Source organism: Colius striatus, chromosome 4, assembly GCF_028858725.1.
Source record: "Colius striatus isolate bColStr4 chromosome 4, bColStr4.1.hap1, whole genome shotgun sequence".
NCBI lineage: Eukaryota > Metazoa > Chordata > Aves > Coliiformes > Coliidae > Colius > Colius striatus.
Window position 1 is genome coordinate 78,072,099 of NC_084762.1, and position 22,113 is coordinate 78,094,211.

Sequence of the window (22,113 nt, forward strand, 5' to 3'; positions counted from 1 at the left end):
CCTGAATTTTCTAACGGTACTCTTTACCAAGAGCATGCAGGATGAGGAAAGTGTTTGATTTTGCTTTTTGAGAAAAGCATTTGGAAGAAAAATATGCCAAGGTATGTATAAATTGAAGGTCAGTCGTGCTGAATGATGAAGTGCACATGCCCCAGTTCAGTCACTTCTTGCACAGGAAAGCATGAAGAGATTTCTGCGACAGGAATGAACTTTTCCTCATGCTCAGATTTTGTACTGAGCTTGGGCCTCAGTGCCCTGCAATTGTTGGTATATTTCAAGTCGTAGCAGAACTGCTTGTGTCAGCTTCTGGCTGTAAAAATAACTGTAAGATTTCTCTAGTTTTTAGGAAGTGAATCTGTAGATTAGAGAGTTACCAATGCTGCCACACATTAAACTTGATCTCAATTTAAAGGCACTGTAGTTTAATTTCAAATTAAATGTGAAAGGCACACATATGACAGCACCTAACAGAGCTAAATGGCATCATCTAGACTGATTAAGTTTGCAGGTGACAACAAGCTGGGTCGAAGTGCTGATCTGCCTGAGGGTAGGGAAGCTTTACAGAAAGGTCTAGATAGGGTGGATGGCTGGACCAATGCCAGTTCTATGGGTTTCAATAAGGCCAAGTGCTGGGTCCTGCACTTGGGCCACAACAACCCCCAGCAGCATTACAGGCCTGGGGAGGAGTGGTTGGAAAGCTGCCAGGCAGAGAGGGACCTGGCAGTGTTGGTTGACAGCAGGTGAACATGAGCCAGCTGTGTGCCCAGGTGGCCAAGAAGGCCAATGGCATCCTGGCCTGTATCAGGAACAGTGTTGTCAGCAGGAGCAGGGAGGTGATCATTCCCCTGTACTCGGCTTTGGTGAGGCTGTACCTCAAACACTGTGTCCAGTTTTGGGCCTCTCTCTACAAGAAGGACATGAAGGTTCTGGAGAGGATCCAGAGGTGGACTATCAAACTAGTAAAGGATTTGGAACACATCTCATGTGAGGAAGGGCTGAGGGATCTGGGAGTGTTTAGCCCGGAGAAAAGAAGGCTCAGGAGAGACCTTATCACACTCTACAACTATCTGAAAGGAAGCTGTAGCAAGGCAGGGGTTGATCTGTTCTTCCTAGTAACAAGCAAAAGAACAAGAGGAGGCAGCCTTAAGTTGCACCAGGTGAGATTCAGGCTGGATATTAGGAGGAATTTCTTTACTGAAAGGGTTGTCAGGCATTGGAGTGGGCTGCCCAGGAAGTTTGTGGAGTCACCAACCCTAGAGGTGTTTAAGAAATGGGTGAATGTTGCACTTGGGGAAATGCTTTAGTGGTTGATAGGACTGGGACAAAGGCTGGACTCGTTGATCTTAAAATTCTCTTCCAAGTGAAACAAGTCTATGATTCTGCTGCATTTTTCACGTTTAAAAATAGCTACACTGATGGTCAGATATGTCTCTGAAACCTTCTGGAGCAGAACTAGTATCATATAATGAGAGCTGTTGTCATGTCCTGCAGACTTCTTCGAATACTTCTGGCAATTACATGACTTCTCAGATGTCTCACCTTCTTCAGACACTTTTTAAAATCCATACCCATAATTGTAAGTATGCTAGTATATATAAAGCCCCAAGGTTAAATTTTCAATGTGGTAAATAGTAGGTATCTTCACAAGTCCTGTTGTCTACTAATGGAATTTGTTCATGCTGCTCCCTGACACTTTTTTAAACACTCACACTGGTGATGTATTTTATTATGATCTTACAGAAAAAAAAATGTGTTAAAGTATGTTCTGATTCTGCATTCGGCAACATGAACCAGTCTGAGGGAATGGAACCAACTAAATGGCTGCATCTGTACTGTCTTGCTGTGAATGGTAGGCAGAGGTTGTTGACTCTGTATTTATGTGGTCAGAAATTGCCTGGTTTGCTGACAGTTTGAAGTAAATGAAGGAAAGCATCAGTCCTGCTGGCTTTCTGGCAGGAAGCCTAAGAGCGACTTGGTACGCCTTGTGTGACTAGCTAATGCCACTTTGATGGGAAGCTTTAATTAAGCACATATCTGTGTGCACAGAGAAGAAATCAAAGGCACTTGGTAAAAAGAAAGTATATCTGCTGCCGACTCATTGAGGAGTAATTTTGTGAGAGTACCAAATGATTTTCAATTAACTGGCAAATATTTTTTAAAATATTACTGGGAAGTACAAGGAAATCAGTCAGAAGGGAAGGCTATAAAATTAGTCTGTACCTCTAATCTATTCCCTCCATATTTTTTGGAAGATGTCATAGTAGTACAAGTCAGAGGTGTAGGGACTGTGAGGCTAACCTGACATGCAGGATTTCATTAAGCTTCCTAATTGAAATTATCAGAAGAACACTGGAAACTAGTTTGTCTACTGGCAGTATTTTTGCTTTGGCATTTTTATAATAGTTTCTCAGCTTATAAACATCCAAAAATTCACTGTAATACAAGTCTAATTGTTATAGCAAACCTTTTATAACTAGGTAGCCACATTAAAATTCTAGCTGTTTAAATGGAACTTAATATATAGGGTTTTTAGCTGTTTCCTGGTTCACATATTTACAGGAAGAAAATTCACTCAGTTCTCTTCAGACTTTCTAGAGGGATGGCTCTTTATGAAAAGAGCAGTTCTGAAGAGCAGGGATAATTCGTTTACCAGTAGATATGGTGCATGTTATATTTTGGATGAGATTTGGTATATGATTCATTGTTCTATCTGCATTATAGCAAAACCAAAAGGGCCAATGCAGGTCTGTACGGGGCTTGTTATGTCATACTGTATTTGTCCTAACCTTGTAATCTTTATATGACTTCAGTACAGCATGACTTCAACCACTTTATCCGTCTTTCAACTAAGGCAGAACCTGCTTTATTATTATCTTAACTGTTCTTCCAGAAGAAATGGAGCTTTAGCAAGAGCCAATCCAGAACTGTATAATAAACTCCATGAGGGGCTGGGGATGACCATGCAGTCTTAGCTTTTGTCCTTATTTATCTTCAGTCTTCAGTGTCAAGATACTCCTCGCATTGAATAACCATAGTGAAAGAACATCACCAGTGGCTAAGTGTTATCACGGCAAACTCTTCTGTTCCTCTATACGACAAGTGATTGGTCGTCTCCTTTTATTCAGCTAATTTTAAATGCACATTCTCTTGTGAACTACACTGTCAGATGAAACCTTCCTTCATCCCCAAAGATCCATTAATTTTTTTTTTTTTAGTTTAACATGGACAAGGTTATTTTCTGAGTACAGAATTCTAGATCTGATTTCCTAATATCTTTCTCTATTCCTGCTGATGGTTATGAAAAAGTAAATCTGAAGACTGGTATAGATAAGACTAGACTTCTTTCTTAATGTTGAATTATCAGATGCCATTTCAGATGTATACAGCAGATAAGACAGTCTCATGGGAAGCAGAGAGAAACTGCAACAGATGCATCAGAAGAGCAAAAAACCTATTTATGAGAATCATACCAAGAATGGAAGATGCTATAAAAGAGTTATTTACCTTTTGGCAAATCATAGGATTTTGTCTGTCTTTTTTCGAATCTGGAAGATGAGAAATGGTCGGTCATTTATTATTGGAAACTAGTTATAAACAAATTTATCTTGTTTCTTTGGGTATTATGGAGCAATGCTAGATGCCTGTGCTGCTCATGACAAAGACAAAGAAAGGAATCCTTATAGACAACATGTGGACAGTCTGGAACCCTCCAAAAACGAAGTATCTCGGAGTATTCCAATTAAAGTACTGATTGCTGTGGTCTTCAGACCAGTTAACTTTGAGTCAGTGGTTCTACGCAGAGAGTAGGGAGGCATGAGAAGCATTGCCCAAGTTATAATCCCCACTCAATACACCTGATTTGCGGGCAGCTCCTCAGACTGCGCATAGGCAGGCTCTGGATTTTGTGCCAGCACCATGTGAAGAGTTGCCATGAGACTGTATGGTCTCTGTCCACAGAGATGGATGGCTCTCAACAATCTGCTGCAGCAGAGCCAGTTCTGAGGAGGAGGATGACACCAAACTGGGAGGACTGGCTGATTCCCCAGAAGGCTGTGCTGCCATTCAGCGGGATCTTGACCGGCTTGAGAGTTGGGCAGACAGGAACCTCATGAGGTTCAACAAGGACACATGCAGAGTCCTGCATCTGGGAAGGAACAACCCCATGCACCAGTACAGGCTGGGGTTGAACTGCTGAAGAGCAGCTCTGCAGAGAGAGACCTGGGAGTCCTGATTGATAATAAACTAAATATGAGCCAGCAATGTGTCCTCGTGGCCAAGAAGGCCAATGGCATCCTGGGATGCATCAAGAAGAGTGTGGCCAGCAGGTCAAGGGAGGTTCTTCTCCCCCTCTACTCTGCCTTGGTGAGGCCTCATCTGGTGTACTGTGTCCACTTCTGGGCTCCTCAGCTCAAGAGGGACAGGGAAGTGCTGGAGAAAGTCCAGTGCAGGGCCACCAAGATGATCATAACATTTATAAATATCTAAAGAGTGGATGTCAGGAGGTTGGGACATCCCTTTTTACTAGCTAGTAGCTAGTAACAGGACAAGGGATAATGGGATGAAACTGGAACACAAAAAGTCCCACTTAAATATAAGAAAAAGCAATTTCACTGTGAGGGTGAGGGAGCAGTGGCACAGGCTGCCCAGAGGGGTTGTGGAGGCTCCTTCCTTGGAGGTCTTCAAAACCTGCCTGGACAAGTTCCTATGCGACCTGATCTAGGTGAACCTGCTTCTGCAGGAGGGGTTGGACTAGATGATCTCTAAAGGTCCCTTCCAACCCTACCGTTCTATGATTCTATGATGGACTTGGAGGATCCTCAGAGGACCCCATCAGCCTTAGTGACTCTATAGCCTATTGCAGGCTGTGAAACACAAAGAAATACCTCTACAATTTGAAGCTTCTGAGCCCCACGTTTCTCAGAGAAGGAAAGCTTTATCCTAGTATTTGTTCTGCTGTTTGCCACTGTCTGTATTGATTTCTCCTTTAAGTCTGGTCTTTACCACCCTCGAATGATGAGCTAGGCTGATGATTGGTCTGATCCAGCATAGATATTTTAGTGTGAGTTAAGGTGATACTGGGACAGACTGCAGATAGTCTAATTATGGAGGAGAAGTTATTTAGGAGAAGAAGGTAAGGTCATGCAGTCATACAGTGCAGCCCAGGGAGAGTTCTGACATTGAGACGTATTTCTCCTATGGACATTGTAACTTAGGGCAGAGGTGCTGGAAATGTGACCACCGTCTGTCTTCAGCCTGATGCACCTGGACTGCTACTGAGGCTCTGCAGCTAAGGTGCAGACAGACAAGTTCCCTCTGCTCTCCTTTTCTCTACAAAAACTCAACACAGCTTCCTCTTAATTTTAGCTGCATTTAGTCCAGGTTTTAGGCGCCTGATATTATCCAAAGAGATGAACAAATTGGTGTTTGTGGCATTTGACTGCTGGACAGCTGGGAGGCTTCTGTTTAGTTTCACCTATTTCAATGACAGGACTATTGTGTTAATGGTTAACATCTTTTTGAAGTGTGTGAAAAGTTTGCCACAAATTCTAAAGGCCACAATAGGAGAAGCCAAGAAGGAAAAACTGGAAACGTGATACTTCTGAAGTTAGTAATGGAGATGAAGCAAAGTAAATTAAGTAGACAAACAAAACAAAACCTCCAAACCCCAAAGACTTCTGCTTCTTCAACTGAGTTCTGCTTGTCTTTTTTTTTAATAAATGTCAGTTTCTTTGTAAATAATTTGCTCTTTTAAAATAAGTGGTGATGACTCAATAGCTCATCTTTATTATTATGTGTTTTAAATATGCAGACTTCAGCAAGTCTAAATCTCTGCTCTTTGGGGGGAAAAAAAAGAAGGCTTTAATCATATTCAGACCTAACCTCCCTTTCATCTGGTAGTTTACTTGCTTTGACAGGTGAATATAACTTTCTGAAAATTGTGTTTTGTTTTTAAACTCACTCACCTACTTATATAACTTTCATTATGTAGATATTATATTCACCTTAACTGACACCAGTGAGACATAGGCAGGTTTATAGACATTTGCAGTTCATTTATTATATTCCAGCTGGTGTTTCTAATATTGTCTTCCAAAAATTGTTTCTCATATAAAAAGGGAGGTGAGCAAAACTGTACATGGCAATGCAGAGGTATTTTTAAATTATTGTTGTTCAGTAAACCGAACACTGGGTGCTGAGTAAACAATCTTAACACTGCTGTTGCCTGGATATCATCTATGTTTCTCATTGCTGATTGCCACAAGGCTGCAATGTAGATAGTTCTACTCATCATTTTAGTTAATGAGAAAGAAAGGTGGGAGCATGTGTAGTTTGTTTTCTTAGAGGTTGTATGATGTAAGTCTTGTGGACCCTTCTCTTTGAGGAGGTACCCACACACTTAGATGGGGAGTCTCTGTAGCCCTGCAGCAGCAATGGGGACCACCAACTAATGCTGTGATGGGTTTGGGAGAGTGGAAGCTGTCAGAGCCTAACATTAGTACTGAAGAAACGGGAAAATAAATTATTCCCAGTTAAACACAAGTGTGAAATTACCACTCTGAGGGAAGGGTGAATACTTGTACCAGCAAACAGCTGGTGGATTGGCCTACAGCAAAAAGACAGCATTACTTTTCAAAGGGGTATGTGACTTTTGCAAGTGGAGTAAGAGCCTTTGGCTTCAGGACTGTCAGATCTACAAAAAAAATACTGGGATTTTTTTTTTTTCCAGACATTTGCATGTGTTATGAAAAGCACTAGCAGCAGAAGGAGTAACACGCTGCCCCATATTGTGCTGATGTTTGTCCATAGAAGGTCCATGTTCACGCTCGGCTTGCAGCAACTAGCTTTCTACCTGTGCTATCACAAGAGTCTCAATGCTATTAGAAACAGCCATGTGTTATTTTCACTTTCCAAGAATACCAAAGCAGCCCTTTGGTCCTGTCCCTCTGCAGTGTGGCTTATGCCAGTAGAGATCCAGGACCCCTGCACTGAGAGAATTGCTCCTGTGTGCATTATCTTCAGTGTAAGGACAGACTTGCATTGTCTGAATTTATTCCAATTCATAAAGCTGACATTTAATTGACATTAGAGTTAATCATCAATGTCCTCAACAGAGTCAGTCCAACTTTCATGTTTCAGTAACTGTGTACAGATGGAGCCCCAGGTAGATTCCTTGCAAAGTAGATTCATTAAGGCAAAAAAGGTCATTAGCTGCTCAGTTAGATAAATGCAGACATGCTTCAACTGCCAGTGTAAGCTTATTTCAATGATAAAGGAAGCAGGTGAGCTGTAGTATCTTCATTATTCCTTTTACTTTTGTTTTACAAAATATCTTTGAAGACCAGGAAATGTTGGAAATATACTGTCCTATGCAGTAATGAGCATTAGAAGTAATGAGATATCTCAAAATTGCTTTGTGTCTGCCTACTTAGTGTATACTTGGCTGAACTTCATGTGATTCTTTTCAGTGACATATGGATTTGGTGTCAAGAGAGAAATCCTGGAAGCAGTTTCCTTCCATTTCAGTTGTTCAGTCACTCATGCTGAGTGATAAGCACTAATCAGATCTGGGTATCTGTTATGCTTTGTGATGAGCATATAATGAGATGGTCTCTACCTTGCTGTATTCTCCTGTAGTCTGCTGGCAATTTTCATAAATCAAGGATGAGCAAAGTTCAGAAACAGCCATTCATTTGCTGGAGAAAATTTTATGAAAACAAAAAAATACCGTGTGGCAATATCTTCTGACAGATGACGATGCAGTGGTGGTAACGGGAGAAGCCTGGTTTGCCTATGAATTTATCTATTGCCCTAAAACTGCTTGAGGGGGATTTCACATAGACTGTGGGGTCTGCCTCTGTTGTTTTCCCTTCTGGTCAATAAGGACTGTGCTCACAAGCACAGCTCCAGTTGCAGCTGCCACACAGGAATAAGGGAACCCTTATTTTTATTAATTGAGGAATTGTATTTAATAGAGACTTGCTGAAAGAAAACTGCTCCTTTGGTAAAGCATAATGTCTTCCTGTGGCTTTTACCTCCTGTTTGCATTAACACCCTGAAAGACATTTGCTTGAGGAGGTATATAGTGCCTTTCTTTAAGAAACAGTAATTCAAAAAATGTTATTCTCTGTATCTTATTTTCCAGAAACACTCCCTCCTGCACTGCTCCAGAGAGATAAAAGATTTCTGAGCTGCATGTGGTTCTGTACTTCTTGTCTTATGTCATTTTCTCACAGGAAATAATCATTGAGAGTTTGGTCTCAGTCCTTGTGATAAACAGTAGCTAAGATATTGTTTTAGTCTCAGAAAAAGTTGCTTATGTGCTTCCTTTAATTTAAGTCTGGATATCTTGTCTAGCTAATACGATTATTTTGTTTTTGATTTGACTGGAGAGCTGACCATATTAATGTGAAGAGTTTGAACCCAGCCTCATGATTTAAAAAAATAGTTGTTATTTCCTTCAAATGCCTCTCTAGATTCTCTGTATCTCATCTTGTGAAAGTTTCTGAAAGTTAATTTATAGGAAGAGACTGTTTTCACATAAATTGTTACTATCAGTTATTGTGTGCTTTGCTGCAATTTGGTGCATATTCGTAGTAGTGATTATAGCCTACATATTAACAAAGGATCTGGCAGATTTTTTTGGTTTATGCATGCCTTTAATTCAGGATAAATGATCTGCTAGAGGACAATGAATACAGCTTTCTACAGGGATTTCTTGATAAAATCTCACTTGCATACCTAATTCACGCATTACACTGTGCTGCTAGAATGATTTTGAAATGCTGTTAACTGCAAACTACGAAGAGCTTATGGCTGCAGACATTATAAACCCGTGATTCTGTGCATTCCGTTAACGTTGCTGCTGTTTCATAGGTCCATTAGCTTCTGTGCAGCCTTGTCCAAAATGGAGGTTGGAATGAGGGGATGAAGTTCTAGGACCACTGAAGCAAAGTGGGAACTCCCACTGGAGTTACGGTTTTCCTTATCCAGAATGATCACTGAGCCCCTTGTAATTCTCTCCCTTCCCCTGTGCAAGCCTCTCAGTGGGGATTAAAGCCAGGAAGGGACTCTAGAAAAAAGCTACAGTTCTAAATGGCTGTTTGAATGCATAATCTATATAGTGAATACCTTCTCACTGAGTTCTAGGAAGTCTAAACCATCTTAAGTACTGTAGCTACATCTGTTCTGAATTATATGGTCTCAATATTCACATTAGAATTGAAATGAAGCTATGGAGGTTCTGGACTTCAAAATTGCCATTTTGCTCATGACATACAATTATTTCATGGCTTATATGTATGTCTATATAACTCTATCTCAGTTACATTTTTTCCTCAAACATTAAGAAGAGTCTACACTATCAGTTTGGACCAAATAACTTTTAATAATACTTGAATTGATGCCTGTATAAGGTAGATAATATACTACTGTTATTATAAACTACATTGATGAAACTTGAAAGACTAGAAAAAAACCAGGATACTGATTTTGGGTTTCATCTAAAATGGATCCCACAGGATGACCAGACAACTGTGCACCTTGCAATTTACAGTTGTGGATTACTGCTTTGGGTAGCAGCCTATTGATTTTGTTGTATGCCTGGCAGACCAAAACATGCCAGACTTGCTGTGCATTCATAGCAGGCAATTGTGCTGCTTGCAGAATTCCAATACGGGTAGAATTGCTGTCTGGAACATGGAATGAAGTAGTGCTTTAACATTCACAGTTCAGGAGATGATGATCTTAACATTGCTTTTCGCAATACTCCATCAGTCTGTTTCCTCCTCTGGAATAATTAATTTATTAATCTTTTTAGCTGCAAATTTGTAATGGTCTAGTGCAGTGTGTTTTCAGACTTAATGTATACTTAATCCTAAATATGTAACTTAAAAAAATGGTTCATTTACTGATTCATACATCCTTTTGAGAGGTTCTAAAATTTGAACAAAACAGAAACATAATGCAATATCCAAAGTATTTGGGAGAGCAAGTTAAAAGAAAAATAAAAAGAAGCTAGTTTTGAGGTGAAAGCTGTAGTTTAGTTTTTAGTTTTTTAGGAAACAGCTAGACCCAAAATAACAGCTCACCTCTGGTAAAAAGGGTAGAGTGCTTTGAACCATTCCCCCATGTCCTGTCACTGGATACACTAGAGCAGAGATCAGAACCTTCTTCTCCACTTAACCTTCTTCAGGAAGGTGTTTAGAGGAATGGGTTTGCCCCTCAGACTCCTTTTCTCCAAACTAGACAAGCCCAAAGTCCAGAGCCACTCCTCATAGGACGTTCCTTTCAGCCCTGTCACCATCTCTGTTCCTCTCCTCTGGAGCATTTAAGTACCTTCACATCGTTCTTAATTTGTGAGGCCCAGAACTCCACACAGTACCCAAGGTGAGGCCACAGCAAGGTTGAATACAGTGGCGTAATCACCAATTTGGACTGTCAGGTTCCGCTGTGTTTGAAGCACCCCAGGATGCAGTTTGCCATTTTGACTGCCAGGGCACGCTGCTGACTCACACTGTTCCTCTCCTCTCCCCTTTTGTACTTGTGCCCAACCATCCAGATCATTGGTAAAATATGTTGACTATGACTATCCCTAGAGTCGAACCCTGAGGAACAGACAGGGTTCACCAGCCAGATGTAGCCCCAAAAGGGGAGTTTGTCAGAAGTGGGATTCGAACCCACGCCTCCAGGGGAGACTGCGACCTGAACGCAGCGCCTTAGACCGCTCGGCCATCCTGACCTGCTGGGGTGAATGTTGCTGCTCATTTAACTATTCGTAGGTGTTTTTGTGATGGTATATTGTGCTGTTTTTTTTTCACATAGAAACTAAAAAAAAAATTCCAAACTAGAACATACGTTGTCTTGAATGCAATGTAACTGTAATAACTGATGTTAATTTGGTACATGCAGCTGTTTCATTCTGTGAATACCTGAGTGTTAGTATGTTGAGAAGGAAGCAGGGACTGTTGCACATAAATTACATGTGCTGTGTACAAGTTTTAAGGTGTACAGAAATGAAGAAAAATGTAGTATGTTGCACAAGAGCATTTATTTAAATCTGATTTATTTCCTCTATTGTCTATGAAAACCCCCTTGAGACAGGTACAAGTTATTAATGGTGAAACCCTCCGTGACATTTGAAAGAGGACTGTGACACTGAAACAAATTGTATGTCACCATTCTGCATTTCTAGAAAAGGAATTAATGTACTTGAAGGCTGTATCTAGGAAGCTCTAAACATACAGATTTGGTCAGGATTTGGGAGTAAGTATGGAAGGCAAAAGGTGAACTACTTCAGGAGCATCAGCTTTAAAATCCAATGGTTTTATTTTGAATGTGAATTTAATAGAAAAATAAAATTTTTGGAATGGGACAGAAACTGACTACAGGAAGTAACAAGTGTACCTCTGGCCCCAAAACAGAATTGTTCCCTAGAATCTTGAGAAACAATATGTTTCAAGAGCAAAAAAAGGCTACAGTCTCTACCAGATCTGTCACAAGAAGACACTGGTTTTATTTGTTACTGGTATTGAAGGGAAACTGTTGCTACTGTTTGGAGAAACCAGTTATTCTGGCTCCAGTTTATCAATGTCTTTTTTATACCGGGGAGCGTGAAGTGCTGGATCCAGTACTCTGATATGCAGTCTCACTATTGCTGAGTACAGGTACATAATAACTTGTCTTGACCTACTGGTCATGTGCTCCTTTGGAGATACACAAGAGTTGACCAGACATGACTCTATCTTGTCCTGACTGTAGAGTTAGGTCTGTCTTCAAAGTTGGCCCTGCTTACAGCAAGGCATTAGAGCACATAAGTGCCAAAGGTCTCCTCAAGCCTAAGTTGCCCTGCAATTCTACAGTTACCATGGAATAATAGAATGGTAGGGTTGGAAGGGGCCTTTAGAGATCATCTAGTCCAATTTCCCTGCCAAAGCAGGTCCACCTAGGTCAGGTCACACAGGAACGCATCCAGGCGCGTCTTGAAGACCTCCAGCGAAGGATACTCTGCACCCTTTTGAAAATCTGATCCAATTTTGCATTACTTGTTTATGTAACAAACAGCAGTGCAAAGTCTGAGTTTAGTTTTCAGACTACCAGGTAACAGGTGACATTGTTCTAGAAGGTTCAATGAGATAATGGAAAGTACTGGAAAAATAATTTTAACGTGACTGTACGTAATAAAATCCTTAGTAATGACTTGTCCTCTGAAAGTACATTTGAAGATTCAAGAACAGCACTAAACTCATATAAACTAATATGAAAATATCAGCAATGATCACACTGATCAATGGAGCTTCAAGTGCTGTTCACATTCCAGAGAATTAATGTATTTAATCAGAGTAACAGGAAACATTTGAAGGCAAAACCAACCAAGAAATAGAACTCAGTAAGTTACTAGGATTCTTCTTTTATTTGTGTGGTGGTGATTTGTTTGGTTATTTTTCCATTTGAATTTACAGCTGTTCTACCTGCCTGTAACATCAGTTGATGAGGTTCATAATTTTGTGACTGTTACATGATGCTTCATAAAATTCTTTACAATTAGAAGGGGAAACAATATTTGTAAATTCTGGTTTTATTTTGGGCAAAAATGAGAAATAACAGCAACAAGGGGGTTTCCAAATTCAGAAGACTAGCCAGACTCAGCACATGGATGTGGGTGCACAGTTTGGTATTCTGCTTCAGCTTTTGGGTGTCAGCCCCTAAACACTATCTGGAAAAGAGATGTAACCCAAGGCCATTTACGGATGAAATGATGTACAGAATGATCAGCTAAGCTAGCAGGTCTCGATACTGTAACCTTCTTGCCTAGCACAGCTGTGAAGAGGAAGTAATGTACTCATTGCCTAAACTTCCATCTGTACAACCTTACCAAAGACCAGTGAAGCTGTGGGATCTGAGGCTATTAGTACTATGCAATTTTAATTGTGAATTTGAAATTGTTGTAGATGTGGTAAAGCTTCCTGTGCTGTAGTGGGTTATACCGGCATTAGTGTACTGTAGCAGTCTATTTAAATGCTGAGTCCAGCATCTCCAGCACTGGAGATAAAAAGCATCACAGGTTGATATCAAAGGCCTATCTCCAACCCTTTCAATCCCTCCTGTCACTCGATAGCCCTTTCTTGGCCATTCTAGGTTTCTATCTGCTTTAAGCAAAGCCACTCACAATGTGAGAGCATCTTTTGTGCTATTCTTTCTCTGAATAACAAGAGTTGTTTTCCTCATGTTTCACGGCTCTCCCTGTGGGCCCTGAAAGAAATGCTAATTGAAAAAGAGAGGCTGAATCCCTTGGGACCAATATATCTCCTTCCAAAAACAAAGTTGAGTACATTATATGGATGGTAAAGAGATTAAATGTGGTTAAATGGAGATTTGCTTTAAAAATAAGTCTTTTCACTGTTTTTATAACTTCATGTTTTGCTTCTAGTTCCGCAAATGCAAATATGTGTAACTTTAGAGGTATCACTAGTCCTGTTGTCACAGTTTTAGTTACAAAAACAGTAATATAAAGCAATGCATAGACTCAAAATATGGTCAGGAGCCTGGGAAGCTCTATTTCTGCCCACTCTCATTTTTAGGACTTCCATCTCTGTATTAAAATTACACTTACATCAATAACAGAGACTGTGAGCTAGGAACAAGACTGCTGTGCATCAGGAACATGTTGTCCCAGCTGCCAGTTGTCTTTGCAGCAGAACTTCGAGTCTTGTCGTGGTCACAGGTAGGAGTGGGCTTGAATAGTAATAGAGGCTTTGTCCTGGTCACATTCTGGCTGTTCTAGTGGGAATTAGAGCTTTGAGAAGGGCAGCTGAAAAAAAAAAACCCTCTGGCTTACTCTGTTCATGTGGATTTTCTCTATGAAATAAATTGTCCTCAAAATACTTTGTAAGTAAGAATGCTCATAAACCTTCTTTGAATTAAGTATATTTCTTTCAATTCCCCAAATTAGTAAACTACATTTGAAGATAGAAAGCAGATCAAACATATAGAACCCTGTGGTGTTTACAGGAAATTGGGGATACTAGAGAAGGCTGGCATAGCATGTCTGCACTGTCTGTGATGATAACAGAAAATGCCTCAGGAGCATATGTTATCAGCAGGATGCAGAAGAGATCCACGTGTGTGGCAGGGGAGGGAGAATTCCTTCTGTCTCCTGAAACTGATGCCGAATATCAGGGTTTTTTTCCTCTCAGATCACTATTTCATCATGAACCTGAGCATAAACTGGACTGTGACTGCTCTGTGACTGGCCACCAGCTGGATTTAACTCTGTTCACCACCATTCTCTGGACCTGGCTATCTAACCAATTTTACACTCATCTCAGAGTACATCCATCCAAGCCATGGACAGCCAATTTCTCCAGGATGCTGTGGGAGACTGAGTAGCCTAAGATAGATCTACCTTTATTTTAATGATCATATCTGCTGTTCAGAAGAGTCATGACTATAGGCATTTGTTCTTGTTTAGGGTAAAGTGTTAACAGCTGTGAGGATAGTGAGTGGTTTTCTGTCCACTTTCATTAGAACAAATTGAAAGGAGGAGCCGAGCTCAGTTTAGTTCCCCATCTGTCCTCTTCCTGTCTTGCAACCTTTCAACCCCCATGGATAAACGTAGTTACGTAAATACAGGGTCTGGATGTGAATGTGTATTTGACCGGGCTGCAGTAAAAGGTTACTTGACAGCTGACACTGTGGCAGAACTTGACCTGCAAAACCCTAATAAGTAATTAATGAGTGAGCATCTAACCTGCCTTTCAGCTTCTAGCTCAAGTGTTCTCGTAACAAAAAAAATCCTTGTGTTTATTTGGAAAAGAAAGAAAAAAATAGAATCTGTAAATCACTGGAGATGTGGTAGGCATGGAAACTTGTAATGACGGAATGACTATATTTTATAACCCTAATATATATATTTTATAACTATAATATATATAAAATATGTATGTAATAACTGTATTTTAGACTGGACATTAGGAAGAACTTTTTTACTGAAAGCATTGGAACAGGCTGCTCAGGGAGATGGTGGTGTAACCATCCCTGGAGATGTTCAAAAGGTGCATAGATGAGGTGCTCAGGGATATGTTTTAGTTTATTGATGGATATGGCAGTATTATGTTAGTGGTTGGACTCAGTGATCTTAAAAGTCTTTTCCAACTGTAATAATTCCATGATTCTATTATTAAGGCTGAAATTACTTTTGTTTTTAAATGACAGATTCCTACAATATTTCAAGCACAACTGCATATTTATACTTCATTCCATTCTCTCCTTATTTAGAACGGCAATAGAAAACAAAGTACTGAACCTGAAAGAGTTAAGTGTTGTAGCGTCATGGCAATTAATTGATGTTAAAAGAATCGGACGATTGTCTGTTTCATAGATTCTCAAGTGGAAGAACCGGAGATTAATTTAGTTTATTACCTAGCTTGTGCTGGAGACTTCATGTCTTCTTTTGGCACTTTCCAGGAAGGCTGAGACACAGTAGAGAAGTTTTAGCTTTAACAGGACCTGGCTTAGACCTGGCTGTGGAGAGCTGGATGTAGCAGAAAGAGACTTAGTGAAAGGGTTGGCCTCCTGCTAGCTAAGAAAGGAGAACTGTATGAGACTATCTAGACTATTGTAAGTCATTGGCTCTTCCATATTTTTGGAGGTTAATAAGTGTCAAAGACAAGTTAACAAATGTCAAAGAAAGGACAGTAAGTTCATAGAATCATAGAATGGTAGGGGTTGGAAGGGACCTTTAGAGATCATCTAGTTCAACCCCCCTGCAGAAGCAGGGTCACCTAGATCAGGTCGCATAGCGGGTCCAGGTGGGTCTTCAAGACCTCCAAGGAAGGAGGCTCCACAACCCCTCTGGGCAGCCTGTTCCACTGCTCCCTCAACCTCACAGTGAAATAGTTTTTTCTTATATTTAAGTGGAACTTTTTGTGTTCCAGCTTCATCCCATTACCCCTTGTCCTGTTGCTAGCTGCTATAGAAAAAAGGGATGTCCCAACCTCCTGACAACCACCCTTTAGATATTTATAAATGTTCATAAGATCACCCCTCAATCTCCTCTTCTCCAGACTAAACAGCCCCAGTTCCCGCAGCCTTTCCTCCTAAGAAAGATGCTCCATTCCCCTGATCATCTTGATAGCCCTGAGCTGGACTCTCTCCAGCACTTCCCTGCCCCTCTTGAGCTAAGGAGCCCAGAACTAGACACAGTACTGCAGATGAGGCCTCAGCAGGGCAGAGTAGAGGGGGAGAAGAGCCTCCCTTGACTTGCTGGCCACACTCTTCTTGATGCATCCCAGGATGCCATTGGCCTTCTTGGCCATGAGGGCACATTGCTGGCTCGTGGTTAGCATATTATCCATCAGGACTCCCAGGTTTCTCTCTGCAGAGCTGCTCTTCAGCAGTTCGACCCCCAGCCTGAACTGGTGCATGGGGTTGTTCCTTCCCAGATGCAGGACTCTGCACTTGTCCTTGTTGAACCTCATGAGGTTCCTCTCTGCCCAACTCTCAAGCTGGTCGAGATCCCACTGAATGGCAGCACAGCCTTCTGGGGAATCAGCCAGTCCTCCCAGTTGGGTGTCATCAGCAAACTTGCTGAGGGTACACTCTGTCCCCTCATCCAGGTCAGTGATGAAAATGTTGAACAAGACTGGCCCCAGAACCAATCCCTGTGGAACTCCACTGGCCACAAGCCTCCAACTTGATTCTCTGCCGTTGATCACCACCCTCTGGGCTCTGTCATTCAGCCAGCTCTTGATCCACCTCACTGTTCACTCATCCAAGCCACACTGCCTGAGCTTTCTGATGAGGATCTTATGGGAGACAGTGTCAAAAGCCTTGCTGAAGTCAAGGTAGATGACATCCACTGCTCTCCCCTCATCTAGCCAGCCGGTTATGCACTCCTAGAAGGATATCAGGTTAGTCAAACAGGATTTCCCCTTGGTGAAGCCATGTTGACTCCCCCTGATAACCATCTTCTTCATATGTTCAGTGTTAACATTCAGGATGAGTTGTTCTATCACCTTTCCAGAGATCGAGGTGAGACTGACTGGCCTGTAGTTTCCTGGGTCATTCTTCTTGCCCTTGTTGAAGACTGGTGTGACATTGGCCTTTCTCCAGTCCTCAGGCACCTCACCTGTCCTCCCTGATTGTTCAAAAATGATAGAGAGAGGCTTAGCAATCACATCAGCCAGTTCTCTCAGCATTCTAGGATGCATCCCATCAGGACCCATTGACTTATGAGCCTTAAGCTTGGCCAACAAGTCTTTAACCTCTTCCCCCTCCACCCAGGGCAAGTCCTCTGCTGTCCTGACCATCCTGTTATCCTTCCTGGACTGGGCTTCCTGAGCGTTGGCCTTGGCTGTAAAGACTGAAGCAAAGAAGGCATTCAGTACTTCGACCTACTCTGCATCCTCAGACACCAGGGCACCCTCAGCAGTTAGCAGTGGGCCCACATTCCCCCTTGTCATCCCTGCATGCCCTGGCAATGTTCCTATACTCTTCCCAAGAAGCCAGCCCCTGTTTCCACCTCTCATAGATGGCTGCTTTCTGCCTGAGTTGTCCCAGCAGATCCTTGCTCATCCATGGAGGCCTCCTACCTCCTTTTCCTCCTTTCTGGCGCATTGGGACACACTGATCCTGGGCTTGGAGGAAGTGGTGCTTGAAGATTGACCAGCTCTCATTGGCACTTCTGTCTCCTAGAATCATATCCCATGGGATCCGTCCAAGTAGATCTTTGAAGAGGCCAAAGTCAGCTCACCTGAAATCCAGGTCATGGTCCTGCTTTGTGTTCTGCCTCTTCCACATGGGATCTTGAAGTCTACCATCTCATGGTCACTGCAGTCGAGGTTGCCTCCAACCTTCACATCCCCAACCAGGCCCTCCTTATTCCTCAATACCAGGTCCAGCAGCACACCCCTCCTTGGGACAGGAAGTTGTCGTCAACAATCTGTAGGAACCTCCTGGACTGTTTGTGCTTGGCTATGTCTTGGTTTCTATTTCCATTCATTAAAGCCACTTTCTACTTGTTAAAATGGTATGAAAACTGTAAATTGAGCCTATTGGTACTGGACATCAGTTGTGCTTGGTAGTTCTTTTTGCGTGTTCCAGCTTTTTTCTCCTCTTTGGATTGAAAAGATGGGGTCTGTAGGCATTTGCTCTCTGATAGACAGGTTAATGTTGCATCTTAGGTGCAGAGGACAGAGGTGATGAGCTTCCAGATGTTTTTATATGGGCTTATTTGCTATAAAAAGTGCAACAATGCTAATTATAACATGATGATAATGAATTATGCACAATACATATTCTATAATAAAAATTATAAATCATTTAATAAATTTATTATTTTATAAAGTATGGGAAGTTTCTCAAGGGTATTGTATGTTTGGAAAACGAGGTTTGTTAGTGCAATTTTCAATACGAGGGTCTTGGGACTCCAGAAATAAGCAATATATTAAGTGCACTTAGCCCTTCACTGTGTACAGAAAACTAACTGAGGAACTAGCCATCCCCTTAGACTTCTCTCCTTTTCTTAATACAGGGTCTGTACACATCTAATTTGTGTAGCCCAAATATATTTTCTTGTCCTGTCAAAACTTTGTTTTCATGATTAATGTGTTTCTTGCATTCTGTGAAAAGGGAATTTCAACTTCACTGATATCCATGCTGACTCCCCAGCATTTGCATTCCCAACTAACATGAATACTATTTATGTTTGCAGTAAAAGGAGTCATGGTGATTTTGAGTGTGGTTTTCTTGTTGATGTTTTACAAAGAGTTTCAGGCACTTCTTAGTATTTAGAGAAACTAATATGTTTGCTTTTTGTGGTGTCGCAGCTGACATTTCCTAAAGGAATTGCTGAAAATGTTAACAAGCTCTGAGCACAGGCACGCTATAATGGAATGTTTCTTTGCTTGTGGTGTTGACAGAAATTCCTCTTAACTGATGTTTTTCCTGAAAGTAATGTGATTGTGATAACTCATGTGAGTCATGGTAAATGTGAATCAATCCTGACTAATTTGGGGAGCATAAATGTCTGCTAAACTCCTAGTGTCTTGCTTCTTGCAGATAGATCAAAAAGAAGTTGCCAATTTGTTGCATCCATCAGTGTCTATGTGCTACAGAAACAGCTGCAGTGCAGGGAAGGAAGGAAGTCTGTGAGGAGCATTGGTAATTGGCTAAGCAGGCATCAGAGCTTGTAACTCAACCAACAGAAACTGGTCAGTTAGAGGCTTGGCTAATTTTGACGCCATTAGCCATGAAAAACAATCAGGTAGCAAAAATTTGCCCTTGTACGTGTTAACTTATGCCTCAAGGGTACTGCAGATTAGACATAGATCAATATTATTGTGAGTTTGCTTTTTAAGCCATGCTTTTCAGCCTGTGCACTGCCATATCTTTTAATATCTGGTCAGTACAAACAGTACCTAATTACATTAGCAATTAACCCAGAGCTATCCACTTAAAGAATTTATTTAACCTTTTCTGTGTGAAGGTTTTGAAGACTCTTCAAGCAGGACAGTTTTTGTTCTGGAATTCCTGACTGAAAGTGTGAAGCTCTTATACGCAGCACGACAGCCAGTTTAGCCTGTGGTCTGTATTAAAAATACCCACATTGTTATCTACAAGCATCAGCTATAACTTACAGTCTTTTAGCAATACAATATCTTTTTTCTGACTGGTCACCATGTCTTACTGCTATTGAACAAATTTGCCTCAAAACCCATTCCTGTTTGAAAAGCTTTTCTATTGAAAAGTATTTCTGTTTCTGGGATTATCCTAGCCTCAGCTGTTATAGCTTCTGCATTTTCAGTGAAATTGTAGAGAAACATGTTTGCAAAGCAGTTGTGCATCAGCATTTTGGCTATGTTGTTCATTCCATTTCTGAGACCTTCAGTTGAGGCTTGGGGAGAGGCAGTCTTTGTTGATCTGTGGCTGTTTCCCTGCCTTGAAAAAGAACAAAAACTGTCAGGAAGAAAGATATTCATCCTAAGGGTAGACTCCAGTTACATTAAATAGAATAGCAGCCACTTGGAGATGGGACTGGAAGGCAGCCAAAAGGACACTGAAATTTTTCAATAGTGTGTCCCTATGCCTGTCTTCCTGTGGTCGACAGAGAATGTAATTTCAACCTTCAAACTATTCACTGCAACTAAAGAGAACCGAGTGCTATTCTGTCTGTATTTTAAAGAGCGTTGTAACCTAGATGAGAAGATATATGTGTTCTACAATTGCAGTAAATCTTTGTGGATGCCACTGTGTACTGGTTTAAGTAAATTGTCCTTTTTGACTGTCTTATATGTGTTTTATAAGGAAAAAAGTTGTGTTTGAACAGTGGCTATAACAGAATTTCAATGGGCGTTTTCATAATGGATTTCTCAGATGGTCCTTGCTGCTTGTAAGATCAGCTAGAGGCAGTCAGCCTGACAAGTGAAGTCATGTTTTGAGGCATTTGTGAAGTGATGACATCAACTGGCTTTTCTCCTAATGTCTGCAAAAGAGTTTGATTATATTCTGGAAATTCATTATGAAAATCTCTGAGATTTGTGTTTTCTTATTTTAAGATGACGTTACAGCAAGATAACAGCCTCATGAATCTCCAGCAATTTCAGGCTTGTATTTGCAGTAATATCAATCCTTCCTTGTAGGAGACCTTTGTAGCCCAATGATGTCGTATGTGAAACATAACTCATTGAAGCTGGTCGTTCACCTCAGCTGAAGTGAAACCAAAGCCAGGTCTACTATCACATAGTTTCAGGCACTGCTGTTCCCTCCCCAGTGGAATCTGTTCTAAGGGAGAGGAGAAGCCAAGCCCTTTTTTATTTTAAAACGTTGCATTTGCGTGAAAGCAGGAATATGAATATATATATATAAAATTAAAAATGCATTACCTAGATACTTTTTAAATAAAAATCTCATTTCTACTGTCAAATGATTAGAAAAAGGCCATACCCTGCCCCTTTTTTCTACACATAATCGTAGCGAAATAGTTGCTTCAGTAAATTGGAAAGCAAAGAGGTGGGAGGTGTCTTCTGTAAATGTTTTGGGTGTAAAGAAGTAAAGATGACATTCAGCTTCAGAAAGATGGAATGTAGCATTCAGGAACTGAAAATCATAGGTACAACCAGTATACTTTTGAATATGATAGTATACAGTATGGGTTCAGTTGCCATTGAGCAGTGATTTCTCAGAACTTTTAAAATACTGTATTCTCAGCTCTGTTTTGTAGGTAGTTGTCAAAGTACAGGGAAGGTAAATGACCTGGCCAAAGCACTGCAGTCTCACCCAGGCTATGGACAATCCCTCAAAGCACCAAGTATGGCAGTTACGATGAATTTTATGGAGCGTTGCACAAATGTAAAGTCTTGTCTAAAGTCTTTGGTGACCACAGCTAGGAATTACGAAAAGGAGCAGTTACCACTGTAAGTGGTCCATTTCAATAGGCCTTATAAGCCTTCAACAGGACTCATAAGAAAGATTGAGAGAGACTTTTTACCAAGGCCTGTAGTGACAGGACAAGGGGCAATGGTTTTGAACTGAAAGAGTTTAGACTGGATATAAGGAAGAAATTTTTTATGATGAGAGTGGTGAGACACTGGACATGGTTACCCAAAGAAGCTGCAGGTGCCCCAGGTTGGGCGAACTCCTGACTGTTGTTGTGGAGCCACAATAATGCCCTTTTTATGTGATTCTCTCAGGTCTTATTTTTTAATTTATTTTTTATTTTTCAATTTTACATCTACTGTTGCTACATTTATAACACTGTGAAGAATATGATAGAAAAATTGAAATAAAATATCTTTCAGTTTCTTGGTGTATGGGTTTTTTTTGTTTTCAGCCAATAAATGCACCTGAACATTGACTTGCTTGAGTGTGAGGGCAGCCCCTGTTGATTCTGGAGAAAATATTTTTTCAGTTAGCTTATAAGGAAGTTTTGTGATTGACATTTCCCTTTTGCTTTATTATAGGCAATAATAAGTGGACACAATGCTTCCAGGGATTAGAACTGCAAAGCCCGTATCTGGGATGATGCTTAAGAAATTATCCTAGATGTTTCTACATGCCCTAGTATGTGCTAAAAGGAGGAGCTTTATCGGGTTGATAGGGACTGGGTTAAGGATCAGT

At 40.9% G+C, this 22,113-nt stretch overlaps 1 protein-coding gene and 1 non-coding gene across 4 annotated transcripts in view; one reads left to right on the forward strand and one right to left on the reverse strand.

Annotated features, from left to right (window-relative positions):
• The window catches only part of OXR1 (oxidation resistance 1), a 264,521-nt gene that overhangs the window by 44,562 nt on the left and 197,846 nt on the right, over nt 1-22,113 (forward strand). The window lies entirely within an intron of this gene.
• Nucleotides 10,656-10,738, reverse strand: TRNAL-CAG (transfer RNA leucine (anticodon CAG)). Its single transcript has one exon. It is a non-coding gene; the product is annotated as a tRNA-Leu (tRNA).